This window comes from Ochlerotatus camptorhynchus, unplaced genomic scaffold (assembly GCF_037179485.1).
Source record: "Ochlerotatus camptorhynchus isolate MF236.1 unplaced genomic scaffold, CSIRO-AGI_Acam_v1.1 ptg000176l, whole genome shotgun sequence".
NCBI classification, from domain to species: domain Eukaryota; kingdom Metazoa; phylum Arthropoda; class Insecta; order Diptera; family Culicidae; genus Ochlerotatus; species Ochlerotatus camptorhynchus.
The window spans coordinates 1518326-1535860 of record NW_027040666.1 but is presented as its reverse complement, the minus strand read 5'-3'; the positions used below and the strand labels follow the sequence as shown (position 1 = coordinate 1535860).

The 17535-nt window shown below is 38.7% G+C and overlaps 1 protein-coding gene across 5 annotated transcripts in view; it reads left to right on the top strand.

Moving 5' to 3' along the window:
• The window catches only part of Sema1a (semaphorin 1a), a 464598-nt gene that overhangs the window by 365368 nt on the left and 81695 nt on the right, over window positions 1-17535 (top strand). The gene's annotated exons all lie outside the window — the stretch shown is intronic.

The window sequence follows — 17535 nt, the reverse complement described above, 5'->3', positions numbered from 1 at the left end:
GGTTCCGCACGGAAACGAAAACGCATCCGTTCGCGGAAAGTTGCAGATAAGGAACCCCAAATCAGCTTGCCCAAATCAAGGAGTGATGGAAAAAAGGAAGATTCAACTCCTCCTGGTTTCCGCAGAACTGATTATAACCAGAATTTTCCATCTCTCCCGGGGACATCAAAAACCCCTGATGGCCCATTTTTAAGAACAGAAGCCCCTTCTTCATCCGGGTTGTTCTCATTTGATAAAATTGTGGACGATATTCTCAAGTACCTCAATATTTCTGATCCTCTCAAAAGCATTGTTCTGGCAATGCTTCCTTCTGTGAAGACCCTCTTGAAGCAATTGACATTGAAGTGGCCCCTCATTGCAGCAATCATTTCCTTCGATGGATAATTTTCCAAACGAGGTCGGGGATTTGATCACTGTTCTACAGTGGAATTGTCGAAGTCTCATTCCTAAATTCGATTCTTTTAAGTTTTTAATTCACAATAATGATTGTGATGCATTTGCTGTTTGTGAAACTTGGCTCTCTTCAGATATCGATCTTCCTTTTTATGATTTTAACATTATTCGACTGGATCGTGAGGATTCGCGTGGAGGAGGGGTACTTTTGGGGATCAAAAAGTGCCATTCCTTCTATAGAGTGAATCTTCCACAATTTCCAGGTATTGAAGTTGTTGCATGTCAGGCTATTATTAAAGGTAAGAGCCTTTGTATTGCTTCTGTTTATATTCCTCCTAGAGCCGTTGTTAATCGCAAACAACTTTCAGATATCTGTTCGGTACTTCCTGCTCCACGGTTGATTATGGGAGATTTGAATTCCCACGGTACAGGCTGGGGGGAACTGTATGATGACAACCGTTCTACTTTGATATATGACCTCTGCGACAGCTTTAATATGACAATTCTTAACAATGGAGAAGTAACACGTTTGGCTGGCCCATCCTCGAATGGAAGTAGATTAGACCTCACACTTTGCTCTAACTCATTATCGTTGGATTGCACGTGGAATGTGATCCAAGATCCCCACGGTAGTGATCACTTGCCGATCAAAGTTTCAGTTGCCAGTGGGTTCAATCCGCCGGAACCCGTTAACGTCGCGTACGATCTTACCCGTAATATCGATTGGACAAAGTTCAAGAATATGATAGAAGATGCCCTAACGTCGGTAGAAGGGCTTCCACCGTTGGAGGAATATAACTTCCTCTCCAATCTGATCTTGGACAGCGCGCTTCAAGCTCAAACTCGGCCGGTTCCAGGAACGTCTTTCCGTAGGAAACCTCCTTCCCCTTGGTGGGACCAGCAATGCACTGAGGTCTATCGTAAAAAGTCCGACGCGTTTAAGTTTTTCCGGAAACGTGGAACACCCGTACATTTCGAAGCGTACTCGGCTCTTGAACGCGAACTCAAGAGCCTCATCAAAGCCAAGAAACGCGGATACTGGCGGCAATTCGTGGACGGATTATCGCGCGAAACGTCGATGAATACGCTTTGGAATGCGGCGCGAAGGATGCGTAACCGGTCTTCAAACAACGAGAGCGAGGAGTACTCCGATAGTTGGATTCTCAAGTTCGCGCGAAAAGTATGCCCTGATTCTGTGCCGGCACAGATGACGACAAATTCGGTAGACGAGATCAGCCAGCCTTTTTCAATGCTGGAGCTCTCACTCGCGCTCCTTTCGTGTGGCAATTCGGCTCCGGGGGCTGATAGAATCAAGTTCAACTTGTTGAAGAACCTCCCAGACGTCGCTAAGAGGCGCATGTTGAACTTGTTTGGTCAGTTCCTGGAGCTTAATATTGTTCCGGATGATTGGAGGCGGGTGAGAGTTATAGCCATTAAAAAGCCTGGAAAACCCGCGTCAGATCACAATTCGTATCGTCCCATTGCGATGTTATCGTGTATTCGAAAATTGTTGGAGAAAATGATCCTTTTTCGCCTGGACAAATGGGTTGAGTTGAACCACCTACTCTCAGATACTCAATTTGGTTTCCGTAGGGGCAAGGGAACGAACGACTGTCTCGCGTTGCTTTCCACTGAAATTCGGTTGGCTTTTGCTAATAAAGAGCAAATGGCTTCTGTCTTCTTGGATATTAAGGGGGCTTTTGATTCAGTATCGGTTGAAGTCCTTTCAGACAAACTCCACGCTTGTGGCCTTTCTCCATTATTTAATAACTTTTTGTACAATTTGCTGTCAGAGAAACATATGAGCTTTTCTCATGGAAACTCTACAGCTTCACGATTTAGCTACATGGGTCTCCCCCAGGGCTCATGTTTAAGCCCCCTTCTGTATAATTTCTACGTCAGAGAAATTGACAATTGTCTAAGGGACAACTGCACGTTGAGACAACTCGCAGATGACGGAGTAGTGTCTATGACAGGACCCAGAGAGGCCGACCTGCAAGGACCCTTACAGGATACCTTAGACAATTTGTCTACTTGGGCTATCCAGCTAGGTATCGAATTCTCCACGGAGAAAACTGAGTTGGTCGTTTTTTCTAGGAAGCATAGCCCAGCACAACCAAAGCTTCAACTTTTGGGTAAACCGATCACTCATTCTATGTCCTTCAAATATCTTGGGGTCTGGTTCGATTCAAAATGCACCTGGAGATCCCACATTGAGTATCTGAAGCGGAAATGCCAACAAAGGATCAATTTTCTCCGAACAATTACCGGAACGTGGTGGGGAGCCCATCCGCAAGATCTTCTAACGTTGTACCGGACAACGATTTTATCGGTTTTAGAATACGGTAGTTTTTGTTTCCAGTCGGCGGCTAAAACTCACATCATCAAACTGGAACGGATCCAGTATCGCTGTCTTCGTATCGCGTTAGGATGCATGCACTCGACTCATACGATGAGTCTCGAAGTGTTAGCGGGCATGTTGCCACTCTCTGATCGGTTTTCGGAATTATCCCTCAGGCTCCTCACCCGTTGTGAAATTATGAACCCACTGGTGATTGCAAACTTTGAGAAGCTTCTTGAGCTAAACCCTCAAACTCGTTTTATGTCATTGTACTACGTGTACATAACACAGGATGTCAGCCCTTCGCAGCATAATCCCTATCGTGTTTGCTTCTCCGACTTCGACAGTTCTGTTCATTTTGATTTATCAATGACGCAAGAGATTCGCGGAATCCCAGAGCATCATCGTTCCATGATTGCTCCGTCAATTTTCGCTGCAAAGTTTGGCCAAGTTGATTCCGCAAGATCGTTCTTCACAGATGGATCACTAATAGAGGCGTCCGCTGGTTTTGGTACTTATAACGAATTTCATACCGCCTCTCGAATGCTTCATACTCCTTGTTCCGTATATGTTGCTGAACTGGCGGCAATACATTATACGCTAGAAATGATCGCCTCACTTGCACCAGATCATTATTTTATTTTTACGGATAGTCGCAGTTCTGTCGAGGCTATTCGCTCCATGAGGCCGGTAAAGCACTCCTCGTATTTTCTCATGAAAATACGAGAGCTTCTAAGTGCTTTATCTTTAAGATCTTTTGTCATCACCTTTGCATGGGTCCCATCTCATTGCTCGATTCCGGGCAATGAGAAGGCGGACTCGCTTGCAAAGGTGGGCGCTATGGAAGGCGATATTTACGATCGACAAATCGCCTACGACGAATTTTTCTTCATTTATCGTCAACAGTCCCTCGCCAGCTGGCAAAATAAATGGAGTGAAGGGAGTTTGGGACGATGGTTATATTCAATCATCCCTAAGGTGTCGAAGTGTCCTTGGTTCAAGGGGTTGGATATGGGTCGAGACTTCATTCGTATGATGTCTCGCCTCATGTCCAATCACTACTCGTTAAACGCTCACTTGTTCCGTGTTGGGCTGGGGGACAGCAATCTCTGTGAATGTGGACAAGGTTACCAGGACGCAGATCACATTATTTGGTCATGTGCTGAGCACCGTGGAGTCAGATCCGAGTTGTACGATTCCCTTCGGGCTCGAGGTAGACAACCTAATGTCCCAGTTCGGGATATTTTGGCTAGACGCGATCTGGAGTTTATGCAACTCATATATGTTTTCTTGAAGAATATTAACCATAGATTGTAAGTTTGATTAACCTTGTGTTTAGTTAGTGTTTTGTATGTGTGTGTATTTTTTTTGTAGATTTGTTTCTGTAATAATTGTATAATTACAGAGTTGATATAACGTCGATAAGATTAAGTATATGTTTTAGAAATAGTGAAATTTTTAATCATAAATCATATTCCAAATCTCCTTTTCCCTCTCCCGATCCAAACAATTGTCATCCACTAACCTCGAGAAGACCGCGAGTAATCGGTTCCAATCCTTTAATTTTAGATTTAAGACATTTATAATGTATAAAGAAAATGATAACTTGGCTCTGTAAAGTTTATTCGATTGAGCCTGTACAAATAAAGTAATTAACAAAAAAAAAAAAACAACATAAAATTTAGATTTCCATTTGATCCCAGACTTTGCTCGGGTACCCACATGTACTCACCTAATCTGGTGGCAAGACTGGCTCTATTCGCTGAGCCACCATCATTTATCGTCAGTAACAAAGATTAACCTGATAACGAAAAGTGTAGTTTTGAGCATTCTTATTCACATTATTATAATTCATGCAGTTGACGACTTTTAGATGCAAAGTAAACACTTTGATGGATCGATCGATGTATTTTGCCTTACTCATTCAATTTTTTTATAAACCTAACAAAATATGCACATGTATGCCACTGACTGAAATGTCACTGGTAAATTGAAGAATTTTTGAAGATCATTTTCATTGATTGAAACGTGGCGTACTGTTATCGGTACAGTTGAAAACCGAAATAACACACTAGTGACACTCGATTTTACTCTCGTTCTGTACATAGTGAACATAGTGTCGGAAGTAGTGCGCTGTAATCGCACAATGATGCGCTATACAGCGCACTACTTCCGACACTAAGATCAACGTAAAATTGATAGTCGCTAGAGGGTTATTCCGGTTTTCAACTGCAACTGTACGTTCCCGCTATCGCATCGAGGTTGGACAATAGTTACCAATCGAAAACCGGTTTGCCACAAGACATTTTTTTATATTCAACCAAAATTACACACAAGCTTTAAACAAACTATAACTAGAAGCAATTTCCAATCGATTGAAAGTTGTTTCATCCAACTCGGTGTAGAAATAACGAAATTGAGGCAACATATAATGTTATAGTCGAAACATTTTAGGTACAAAAAGGTTAAAGTTACGTTTTGTCGTAATCCTCGAACTTTTGTATGTTTGCATATATTTTTAAAAATTAATTATATCGCTCATAAGAGAAGAACCGTATTCCTCCTCCGAAACAAAGTACATCAGCTGGTCAACATACATTTCACCGTGCGCTATGGAAAATTCACCATTGTAAGAAGGATATGAAGATGGATGGGGCAGCAAAAGACGGAACCGAAGAAAACTAATAATTTTCTTGGCGACATTTCCCCTTCTCGGTATGGTGGGATCATAGTGGAATTCAAAGCTCGTTGTCGACTTTGCCGCTGGCATTCTGGTATTATTTTAGAATACAATTCTGAAACTATTTCCTCGTTCAATTTTCTTTCAAAACTTCGCGTCTTTTTCCTGCTCGCCTTTTTGCCAATCCAACATGCTTCCAATATTTGTGGAACGGTCGTTCCAGGTCGATTTCGTATCTTTTGAGTCGTCTAGCCATGGTGGTAGGCAACCTGCTTCTCAGAATGTTAGCAAATTCCACCGTTCGTTGCTGGCGAGGGGTATTTGAATAAGAATATATTTACATACAACAACGATGCAGCTTCTTTCATTCCTTTGTGCAACGAACAATGGTGGGAAATTATGAACACGATTGATTTCCACAAGCTGAACTAGCTTCAATGTTCAAATAATAGTTCTATCATTAGGTTTTAATCGATTTAGCGATTACATTAATATCAAAGAAGGAATTCAAAATGATTGTGTTCTTGACCATTTGTCTGTATTTTGGGGTAAAAATTATAGCAGGAAATTTTCTCAAATTCTTGATTATTCATCGAAATGTTTTTTTTTTATATTTTCTTGGTGTTTCTAGCACTTTTAACAGCTTTGTTTTTTTTATAAAGGGTGTCCACGATGAAATTGCCACACACAAAATTGATTCGCAAAATTCGAGTTTTCATCCGATTGCCATCAAATTTTCAGGGATTGAGAAATAACTATTAAACTTCATTTTACCATTTTACTCGTATTTTATTTACAGTCCATACGCAAATGCCCGCACCTTGGCCTTAACCCCGGCCATAAGATTCTGCACAACCTGTGAATCAACCGTTTTTTGCATGTAAACCCATACTTTCTTCAGTTCCTCGACTGTCTTCACTACCTTAGGTCGTTTAAGAAGGTGCTGCTTCATAATCGCCCAGTACTTCTCGATGGGGCGGAGCTCCGGAGTGTTGGGAGGGTTGAACATTTTCGGCACGAAATTGACCTTATTGTCCGCATACCACTTCAGCACGTCCTTGGAGTAGTGGCATGAGGCCAAATCCGGCCAGAAGATTGTTGGGACGTTGTGGGCCTTCAGGAGAGGAAGCAGCCGCTTCTGGAGGCACTCTTTTATGTACACCTGTCCGTTCATCGTGTCCTGGGTCACGAAAGGTGCACTCCGCTTCCCGCACTTGCAGATGGCTTGCCAAACCAGGAATTTTTTCGCAAATTTGGACATCTTCTGAGTGCGGACATGCTCCGGAACGCTGAACTTATCCTTGGCCGTGAAAAACAGGTTGCCGGAGATCTGTTTGAAGTCGGCCTTCACATATGTTTCGTCGTCCATGATGCAGCATTCAACTTTCGTCAGCATGTTGAGGTACAACTTCCTGGCACGGGTTTTGGCGGACTTGTTCTGCTTCTCGTCGCGATTAGGGGCCTTTTGTACCTTTAACGTTCGAAGCCCAGCCTTAGTTTTGGCCTTCTGGACAAAACTTCGGCTTAGGTGCAGCTTCTTAGCCATATCCCTAACGGAGGCGTTCGGATTTCGGTTGAAGGTCCCAACTACGCGGTTGTGATTTTTGGTGTTGTACGGAATACTTTTTCCTTCACTTCTGGGCTTCCGATCGGTGGTCAACCGTTCCTCGAACCGCTTAATCACTCGCGACACCGTGGAATTTGCGATTCCCAACGTTTTAGCGATGGAACGATGCGAGAGATCCTTGTTCTCGTGATGAATGCGCAAGATTTTATCACGCACGAGCTGTTCTTTCGACTCCATTTCCGCGAGTTTTGATCACAGGACTTTAAAACTTGCAGGATGTAAATAATGCACTATGAACTAAATCTACCCAAATGTTCATTAAATTATACCCAACGGTTAAAAAGTTAGAGCAATTTCATAGTGTGGCAATTTTATCGTGGACACCCTTTAAACAACATATTGTAATGTATGGATGTACAAAACCTTCATAAACAATGGCACAATTAACGAGGAAACCGTGTGACATTTTACCTAAATTTGAATTCTTCATAAATACAGTTACGTAATTTATCGCACAGGTTAAGGTTATCTAGGCGTCATCGTGCTCAAAAATTTCAAATTTGATTGGAAATATTTTGAATCTCGTAGGTTGGGTCTACGGTGTTGAGAAACTAAAAATCCCTAGTTGCTTGGCTATGTACAAGAAAGGAAAACGCAAATTTGTTGCATAACTAGCAGCTTTGCATTGCATTGAATAAATTTGAAACACACTCGTCATAAATTGGCTTACAAATAATGGTAGCTTTACGTAAGCATATCTACATCGACAACATATCTGTACATCCCATGTTTCGACTCGCATTCGTTTGTTCTCATCTGGAAGCGTCCATGCACGGTTATTCAAGATTTATGATAAGTAAAGCAGAGATGCAGATGGTGCATGATTCGAGTGAACATCTAAAAGGACGTGCTTGCAAAGGAAATATGCAACGCCCTTAAAATCAACAGTTGCATTATTTCCTTCATAAGGATAAGTGCTAATCATGCGAGAATACTTCGTTGGCACGTGACGAGATTATGTGATCGTTTATGCCTCAGCGTCTCAAATTCAGATTATTGGCAGTTTATGAAAAATGGAAACAAAATATCGGGCTTAGCAACGGTTGCATGTTCAAGCTTGCTCACGGATTGAGTGATCATCTTGGCCTGAAATCTCTATGCATCCTGCCACTGTTCGATCTATTTTGGAATCTTTCACTATGACCGGAAAGGAATGTAATCTAGCTGGAAAAAAATGTGAAAGTTCTTGGATTGCATCCAATTGAATTGACATCTTGAGCAAAGTTTTTTGGCTTAGTTAGGACAAAAATCTAGTGGATAAAAATAGTTCAAGTATTAGCAGCAAAGATAGCGCATTGTTACAAAAAAAAATTAGGTCGTAAGATAGAGCCTTGCTGTCTTGGGAAAAGTTGTAGAAAGGATTTTTTTAAGTTACCGAAGACATGAAGCTATACAACTTCAAATAACTGTGTTAGTCGAATTTTTGTAAAATTTGTCAGAAATTCACCAAATGCTAAAATTTTATTTTGAATATTCATTCCAAAAAATATTTTATTATTTTTCGTCGACCGGTACTGATCAATTCAATATTTTTCAGAGGAATACTATCAGTTTTAGAGTACCTACTGAAAATAAAATATCTCATGAAATTAAGAAAAATATATATGGGTCATTCCGCGCCAAGTTACCGAAAAAAAAACACAAAAATGTTATTGACCTCTTCTGATTTGAACCAAATTTGGAGGAGATATTTATTTTGGTGTAACTTTTATGAATCAAATGTTTTGTGCTGTTGAGTGCAGAAGAGCATTTTCTATTTCTAGTGCTTTGTGTAGGAATAGGGATTGGAGCGGGGTTATTTATGTTTATTCTCTGTAGTATGACGCGCTTGATGCTTTAAAAAATGATAAAGTCTTAAATTTAACAGGTGTGTAGAAATATATCTGATCGATTGGTATTTTTTTTTTTTAAATTGGTGTAGGGGCAGCTGAGTTATTAACGTTCAAAATCTTTCGTAATTTTGTTAGAAGTCATAGACGTAGTCTACGTCAAAAAATCCCCTAATTTGTTTTTCCGTCGATCTTGTTTTCCATACTAAGTACCAATGCTACCGACCCCAGGAAGGCAGCTCTTACACCTGGACCCTAACTATCGACCCAACAACGCATGGACCGTGAACCAAAGACTTTACTTCCGAAGGAAGGCGTGATCAGAGATTTTATGCCTCAGAAAATCCCTGCGGCGCCGATTGGGATTGAACCCAGGCCTTTTGGAGTAAGAGGCAATCACACACCACCGGCGCCGTTTAAGAAATTTAAGAGAAATAAATTCATCGATTTTGTACAGTGTTGCCGAATACTTTCTATTTGTGTTAAAAAACTAAAATCGCAATTTTCTCAGAATGAGTACATTTAGATTTCCAATCTGACAGCACCATCATGTTCCCCATCCTTTTTTATATAAGAAAGACTTATTAACAAAAAGTAATTTGTGCATTTCCATACGCATACAGCATTTTGAAGCTAAAACCACAGACAAACAGACAAAACACTCGTAAGTTGTTCATCGAACAAGCATTTAACGGACAATTTAAAAGTATCGTAGTTGGTAGTGCCGCCACCTGTGGCACTCATAGTCTATTCCCTTGCGTTTGACGTTTGCACACTACCGCCATCTGTTCAGCGTAGTGCCCACCACAGTGTACTCAACAGATGGCGGTAATGTTTTAGCGACGATGTTTTACAGTGTGAATTATTCAATGTGTTATGTCTGTTTGTCTGTGCTAAAACTATGAGAACTTTTTTTTTTAATTTTATTTTCACCCGCTCTTTTAAGTCAAAGTACTTATTTTCCTCGCCTACTATTTAAATTTTTTTTTTTGGTATTATAATACCTGGTTTTTCGTCATGCGGTAGAGTAATATAACGGTCAACTTTTACTAACTAAAATAATCGTGTGCAAATGTTTAATTTTTCTCTGTTCGCGACATAAAACCACTGCGACCAGTAATTTGATCTATTGTAGTATATTTATCAAATGTCCTTATTTTAGTGCATGTTTAATTACTCCATCACTATTGAGAAATGATGAAGTATTCGGTTTCGATACAGTTGTCATTATTGCCTTCATCGCAAGGAATCGTTTATGTGACACGATGTCAATCATACCATCGCGTGTGATATAGGTGTAGCTAGTTTACGAAAGAAATCATAGCAAATTCACAACGCTCTTTTAATGTTTGGATATTTATGAGCATACACCGAGCTGTGTAAGATGGCAGAGGAAATACAGTTCAACCTTACTTGCGGAGTGCATACAATAGAAACTGCTTTTGAACGGACTCTATTCTTTCTTCGTGTGTGATTAAACAAGGAGACCAAACTATGCTGCAATATTCTAATATCGACCTTACATAAGCAATGTACAATGTTTTTATCGTATACGGATCGTGAAAATTATAGCAGAAACGTTTTATGAAACCAAGCATGTTGTTAGCTCTGTTAATAATTGTCTTATAACGATCTGTGAAAGTAAGTTTTGTGTCCAAAATAACACCTAGATCCCTGACTCTATCACACTTTTCTACGATCTGGTTTCCTAAAGTGATTGTAATATCGGATAGGATTCGTTTTCTACCAGCGGTAATTGAGTTACATTTTTTATATTTAATTGTAGCAGGCTTTTTTGGCACCAAGTATGGAATATCTGTATTTCCTCTTTGAATGTGATGATGTCTTTGGCATCTTTTATTTCCAAAAAAAAAGTTTAATGTCGTCAGCGTAGATTAAAACTTTCAATTTATCAATAATGAAAGATATGCCAGAATAAATAAAAGCGGACCTAAATGGGAGCCTTGACAAACTCCTGAAGTGACATCAACGGGATTAGATGTCTTTACTTTGTATTTTACTATTTGATGGCGGTCAGTTAAATTTGATGCAAGCCACTTGAGGAGTGCGGAATAAATTCCTATTTTTTTTGAAGTTTATGTCAATTCGATCAAACGCTTTGCTGAAATCAGTATACAACATTTCTATATAGTTTCCGTTATCCATTGCATTCAAGGAATAATTAATTGATTTGAGCAAATTCGTAGTTATTGAACGGTCTTTAAATAAGCCGTGTTGCATAATAGTTATTCTGTTTTTAATTTGAAGAAAGAGTTTTTCATTTACAGTACGCTAGCGCTAGCAAAAAAGCACAGATTTATACATCAAGATGGAAGTATATATAAGAGGTCAAGTACTCACAATCCGCAAGTGTTGGTGAGTTATTTGCCGTCAATGCTCATAAAAAGTTCACTATTTTGCCATAAACAATGCCAAAACAAAAAAGTAAGAGGTTGTATCCAAGACACGAACGGAGATTTGATGTAGGATTATGTGCTCGGCACCAATATTCGGCGACTGTGTTAGGGAAACCACTTTTTTCTGTCACGGAAACGCCTCGTTTTCTGATCGATAAATTACGCATTTTCGTGTATAAAATAAACAGAAAATAAAAAAAGCAAAAATTGATTGGAGGAATTTCTTGTTAAAATTTCCCACTCGCGAGATGTTCGCGATCAATCTTGTAAATTTATGATTTTTTTTTTTTTGCTTTTTTCTAGCATCTTGGAGAAAACTTTACCTTAATTCAAAGTGTTTGTGATTAATTGACAAGGTCATGTAATATTCGGTCATTGCACGCATTTGAACACAAACGTTTGGTTGCTAGGTACATTATCAAAGAGCTTTGGGAGTGATGTGGTTGGCAACAAGGCGAGCGAACGTTCAATAAAAATTAACTCTTAAACAACAATAATTTATGGTGGCCAGTGTTGGAAAAGTTCGCGATATTTCACGAAGTTCTCCAAGGGAAAACTTCGCGAGTCATAGTGATTTTTTGCGAACTTTTCCATCACTGATGGTGGCCCTGAACAGGACTGTTTTGTCGTGATGGTTGAGTAATGCTGAGCTATTAGGGTGTTCAACATAGATGAGGCTGGTGAGCTGTATGTTGTTTGGAACGAGGGTGACGCGGCATAGATGGCCCATAGCGACTCACGAAGAGCTACTGAATCCGATCAGTACCGGTGCGGCTTCTTCCTCGTTTTCGGTGAATGGACGCTCATGTGGGGTGCAGCTCGCTGCTTGCGGGTTTCATTGTGTACTGGAGATCAATGTACAACGCCACGCACCGAAAGCACAGCTGCAGCTGCTGCTGATGACGACCGACCGGTCTCCACCACACACGGTGATGAATAAGCATCGTTCGGCGAGGCTGGAATTAAAATTTTACGGCGAGATGCAATTAAAATTTGAAATCGGTGTTAGGGAAAGCAGGCAATCGGTGATAATTTTGATCACCATTGGAACAGTTGGACATTTGTGTAATTTTCTGCTATTGATAAAGTTATAAGAGGTCAAAACCTGTTCACTTTTGTTAGATTAAGTGTGTAACACGGTCGATTTTGTTTTGTTTTTTAATTGCACCCCCAATATGTTGCCGAGAGACGTAATCTTACGTCAAAACTAAGGGGTTTGGACAGATTGGACAGACCTGTTTCATGCGGCCGTAAGGTGTATAATGTTCACAAATGCCTTGCCGAATTGATTTCCTACGCAAGTGATCAATCTATGATGTGAATTTCGCAAATAAACACGAGGAGGATTGATTATAGCTAAACTAGCCATATACAATCGTCATAGTTCATTTTAGTAAACAAACTAACACTTATTTCTTGTGTGACACCTTTGTATAAGGCGCCTAGTGCATAAACCACATAAAGGACCCTTCACGAACAGGTACTTAACTCACATCAACCCCCTGCAACGACATCCAGTTTTGGAAACTGCCGAAAATTTTCAGCAGCGCTGCTGCTCCATATTATGGATCGATTTGGTATTGGACTACTATTCACATGTAAGTCGCCGACACTATCAAAATGTACCAGTATGTGTCACCTTCTGATTGGCTAAGCCAGTTTATTAATTCGAAAGAAATATGATAGGTGTATTTTTGTGCTAAAAAGTTGTAGCAAACGGTTAGTTGGATTTGATTCCTATCCAGGCAAAAAAGAGCAGTCGGACTGATGGAAGGCGTAACGGAAAGTAATGCTTACTTAATTCAGGTTGAATTATGAAGCGGTTCAAGCTAGATAGCTTCGAAACACTTGTAAGACTTTGCTACGCGAGTGGTTACAAAGTCCAAGATAACAAATTGAAATTCCTCATAGAGAATCTCAAAGTACATTAACTTATTTCATACAAGTTTAGGAAATCCTGTGAAAATTCTAGAAAGACTTCCGGGTTGCTCCACTTTGATTTAAATTACCGCTATATTATCACTTGAAAAATTAATTTTTGATCTGAGGCCCGGAGGGTCAAGTAAATAAACAAATAAAATAATTTAATAAACGTATGAGTCACTCACTCACTTTTCTCGGAGCTGAACGGATTCGAGTGTTCAATTTTGTTTTCAATTGACTTCCATAGAACCCTATTGAATTTTATCGGAAATTTGGTTCGGGATTTATGATCAAAAATGTTAAATTTTGCTCTAAAACTATGTTAATATTCCATTTTACTCACGTATTGATGAACGGATTCGAATGTAACCGGTTTAATTGTTTTTGTATCTGTCTTTATATATCCCAAGCATCTGTATTGAATGTTATTCCGACTCGGATCCGGAGATATTTGAAAATGAAATTTAAATATTAAACTATGATATTTTACCCCTTCATTTTGTATGACTTCCATATAAATTAATTAATTTTTATCCGGATCGGACAACTGGTTCCGAAGATATCAACAAAAAAGTGATATACCCCTCTAAAACTATGATTTTTTCTTATCTATCTCGGTATGCAATCGGTACCGATGCCTGACTCCCATATAAGCCTTTTGAATTTTATCCCAATCAACTGTCCTGCACCTTGTTTTTTTTTTTTTTAGCCAGAGAGCGGAACGACGAGCAAGCGTCCAGAATGAGCTTCCAAAAGAAGTTTCTTTTAGAATCTTCTTAGTGGGTACCGTCCTAAAAAAAATAGTTTATCATTTTTCAAGAATATTTATATATATATGGGAAAAATGTATCACAAATTTTGAAAAGAATCATTATTTCATAAATCGAAATTTTTATTTTTGTTTAGAGTCCAACATTTTTTCATGATAAGATAGACAAAATACTTTTACATAGATCTAAGAAAAAAATCAATTTTCTTGTATTTTTTATGTATTTTTCCAATATTTTTGAAAAATCAAAACGTGCCAGAAAAATAATATTTTGTTTTGTCTTAAGAAGCTTCTTCAGGAACATCCATTCCCCTCACGCTAAATTCACAAGTTCAAATCGCATCCCTGGACAAGTCACGTGTTAAAGGGACTATAAAAATAATAATAAAAAGCATAAGGAACATTTCATCGGTTTAGTGGTACGTTTACATACCTCCCCTTTTTATGGCATTTTTTTTATTAGGAAAGTGTTTTAATACTGCATGAGAAAGGAACATGCAACGGCTAGGTGGATTGGTCAGAGTTTTATTTAATTATTTCTCCAGAGGGAGACAAACCACTTTAAATTCTGAAAAAAATAAATCTGGCCTATTGACAGTTTCATAATGGTCCAAGTCTGTAAATGAAATATCTTGTAAATAAATAACTATCTGCAGATATCAGATAAAGCTAGCTAAATTATTTGTGTGAGTTTTCATTCTTGAGAAATGTTCAAAAAAGTACTGTTGCTTTCGTTCGCTACTTTAGATGCTTATGAATGATCACTGTTGCATTGTCCAGAAACACATACACTTCAGGAATTCAATAAAAAATGATGCAAGAAACACATACATTTCAGTAATTCAATAAAAATACAGCAAGCGATTATTTACGTATTATCATTATCATTATTCGATTCCCAGGATACCGAGGGTTTCCAGGGAAAAGCAATTTAAATTTCTCGAATCCTTTCCCAGGAAGCTTAAAACCGTCGGGAAATGGAAGCTTTTGCCTTGACACACTTACGCCTACTCTCAACTTAGTGTTCTTCATTCTCTTCCTTTGTTATTAATTGAGAACTTTCTATGCCAATCCATACATGAATTTGTATATTGTGTGGCAAGAAAATTAGCCCATAGAAGTCACGAAAGTTACAACTCGAAAGATGTTCTAGACTGGACCGGGAACCGAACCCGCCACCTCCAGCTGGATAATACCGTGCCTCAACTGACAAGGCTATTTGAGGACCCATATAGCCGAATATATGAGCTCTGTTAATATAAACTGTATGATAATTTTCCGCATCCATCCTTGGTTGCGTTGCAACTTATCTTGAATAAAATAGTAACTTTCAGCAGAAAAGCATTAATGCTTTACATCGAATTAAATGACCCGTGACAAAACAATTCCGCCAAATGGCTAACATTCTCACTTGGATGCCACCCAACGAAATCATGCAATGGCACCGCTGTATTAATAATTGTATCAATTTTTCTTCTTCCCTTTATCACAATGACAACGTCTGAAATGGATTTCATCTGTAAATGACAAGGTTTATGTTCTTGTAGCTCTTTTGCCGTTGGGTAAATCCTTCCGTTAACTCTCTGCATCAGCTCCTTTTTTATCTGCGCATTGTTGGTAGTCGCCCTGGGACGTCTAGCTTTGTCTCTGTCGTTCATCTCTAATGAACATTGGAGGCCAATGTCAATGGGCAGACGAAAACACTGAAACTGAAAGATATCCATTTCGTCACCGCTTTCCAGCGTGATGATGGTGCAAAGAACGATAGAAGTGAAACCTGCATCATCGCTAAGGCCAGGTAAATTACTGACAAAACGGTCAGTGAAAAAAGGCGTAGAACAAAAGCAGCTCGCCAAGCGAAAGTGGATTAGCGACTCATTTTTTCCCCGTGGCTCCTCCCTGCGAATGCTGACCACCAGACACATTCATCCGTCTGTGTCTAAATATGGGTTTCTCTATCGACCTTACGAGAAACTACTATATGTACACTGCAGTAGCTGGATTATCCGTATGTCGTGGACGAAAGTTTAACTCTTGCAATAAATCCCTTTTGTTGTTGTTTGTTCACATATATGCATGATTTATGTTAACATCCAAAAATGTTCCAGTTAACCCGAATGAGGTGAATGCATGATTTAACAGTAAAAAAAACGCAGTCATGAAGACGATCAATGAAAGATGTCACGTTTCCTCAATTTTTAAGCGTTTGGTGGAGACGCATTATGATCCACACAGTACTTTTCATGTTTTGCCAATGCAGATGAAAAGTAGCATTTCAATTCACAACCGCAGCATGCCATTAAGGTTCAACAAAGGGTCAATAATTTGTTTACTTCTTCTTTTTGAAATATTCTTCGATCATCGTTTTCTAAATGTATGGGTAAAATTCATTGGAAGTGCATGTCCCCACGCCAAAACTGCCCATGTTTCATAAATATCAACTGGTATGGTGAGGAAAATTTAACCATCACTTTTCTTCCTTCATTACAATACAACAGCAAATGTGTGTGTGTTCACACTGCCAGACTTCGCTTTATGCAAGTTTGTTTACACCCCTGAGCGGGAAAGCGAATACCAGGCTACGTGCACTGCTGCCATCAACCCTGTTAGTGTTGAATTCAATCTTCTGTGGCTTTTTAAATTGGACCGGTAAAATGCCTAGAATGGTCGTTTTTGTTTTATTTACTCAGTTACTGATATTTATTCACCATTAAATACATCCACTCATCTATATTAATGAGTCAAACTTCACAATTGCTTGTTTTAATAAACTTAAATCCATTGCTAGAGGCAATACATCTGGCAACGCTTTTTCAATGATACTTTTACGATTGCCGGCAAAGCAGTAAAGTTGAAGTGGTTTTCTTGGTGTTCAATTTTGTTCACCAAGAGTTTTGAGTAGCAGTTGTTTTGGATTTTGTGTATTCGATTGTGTGTTATTGTGCTAAGCTTCGAAGAACACAAGTAAGTAAATACAGTGAATATGTTTTACCCCGGAATTTTTCGTTCTAAAACCATGAAATACAAGTGTTAAATTTTTGTATTAATAATATGAGAATGTTTGTGTAAACCAAAGATGATGATTGAAGCATATTTCAAAAAGAAGACGAATACAAATTTAATTGCCCTTTGTAGAACCTTAAAGCATCGTTAACGTAAAACAAATACAAATGATTTAGAGAATACATTAAAAAAAAGTAAACGTAATTACCTCAAAATTACTTGTTTCACATGTTTTATTGAAAAGGTCATTGTTAAATAATAACTTTTGTTAAATTTTCAATTTGGACACATAAAATCTACAAACATTATAGAAGAACTGTTGGTTGAATCTTTGAACTACTTTTTTTTTAGATAATTTTTGCACAAAAAACTTTTTATTTACTTTCCAACTCATTTTCTGTTTATAAAAATAAGTTCAAAATTTTACCAAAAGTTTTGTTTTATGATTTTCGTCAATTTTAAAGTGATCAACTTGAAAATATGACAGAAGCTAACATTTCGCATGAGTTTTTTATTAAAAAATATTCCTAATTTTTAAAAGGGTTGTTCTTTA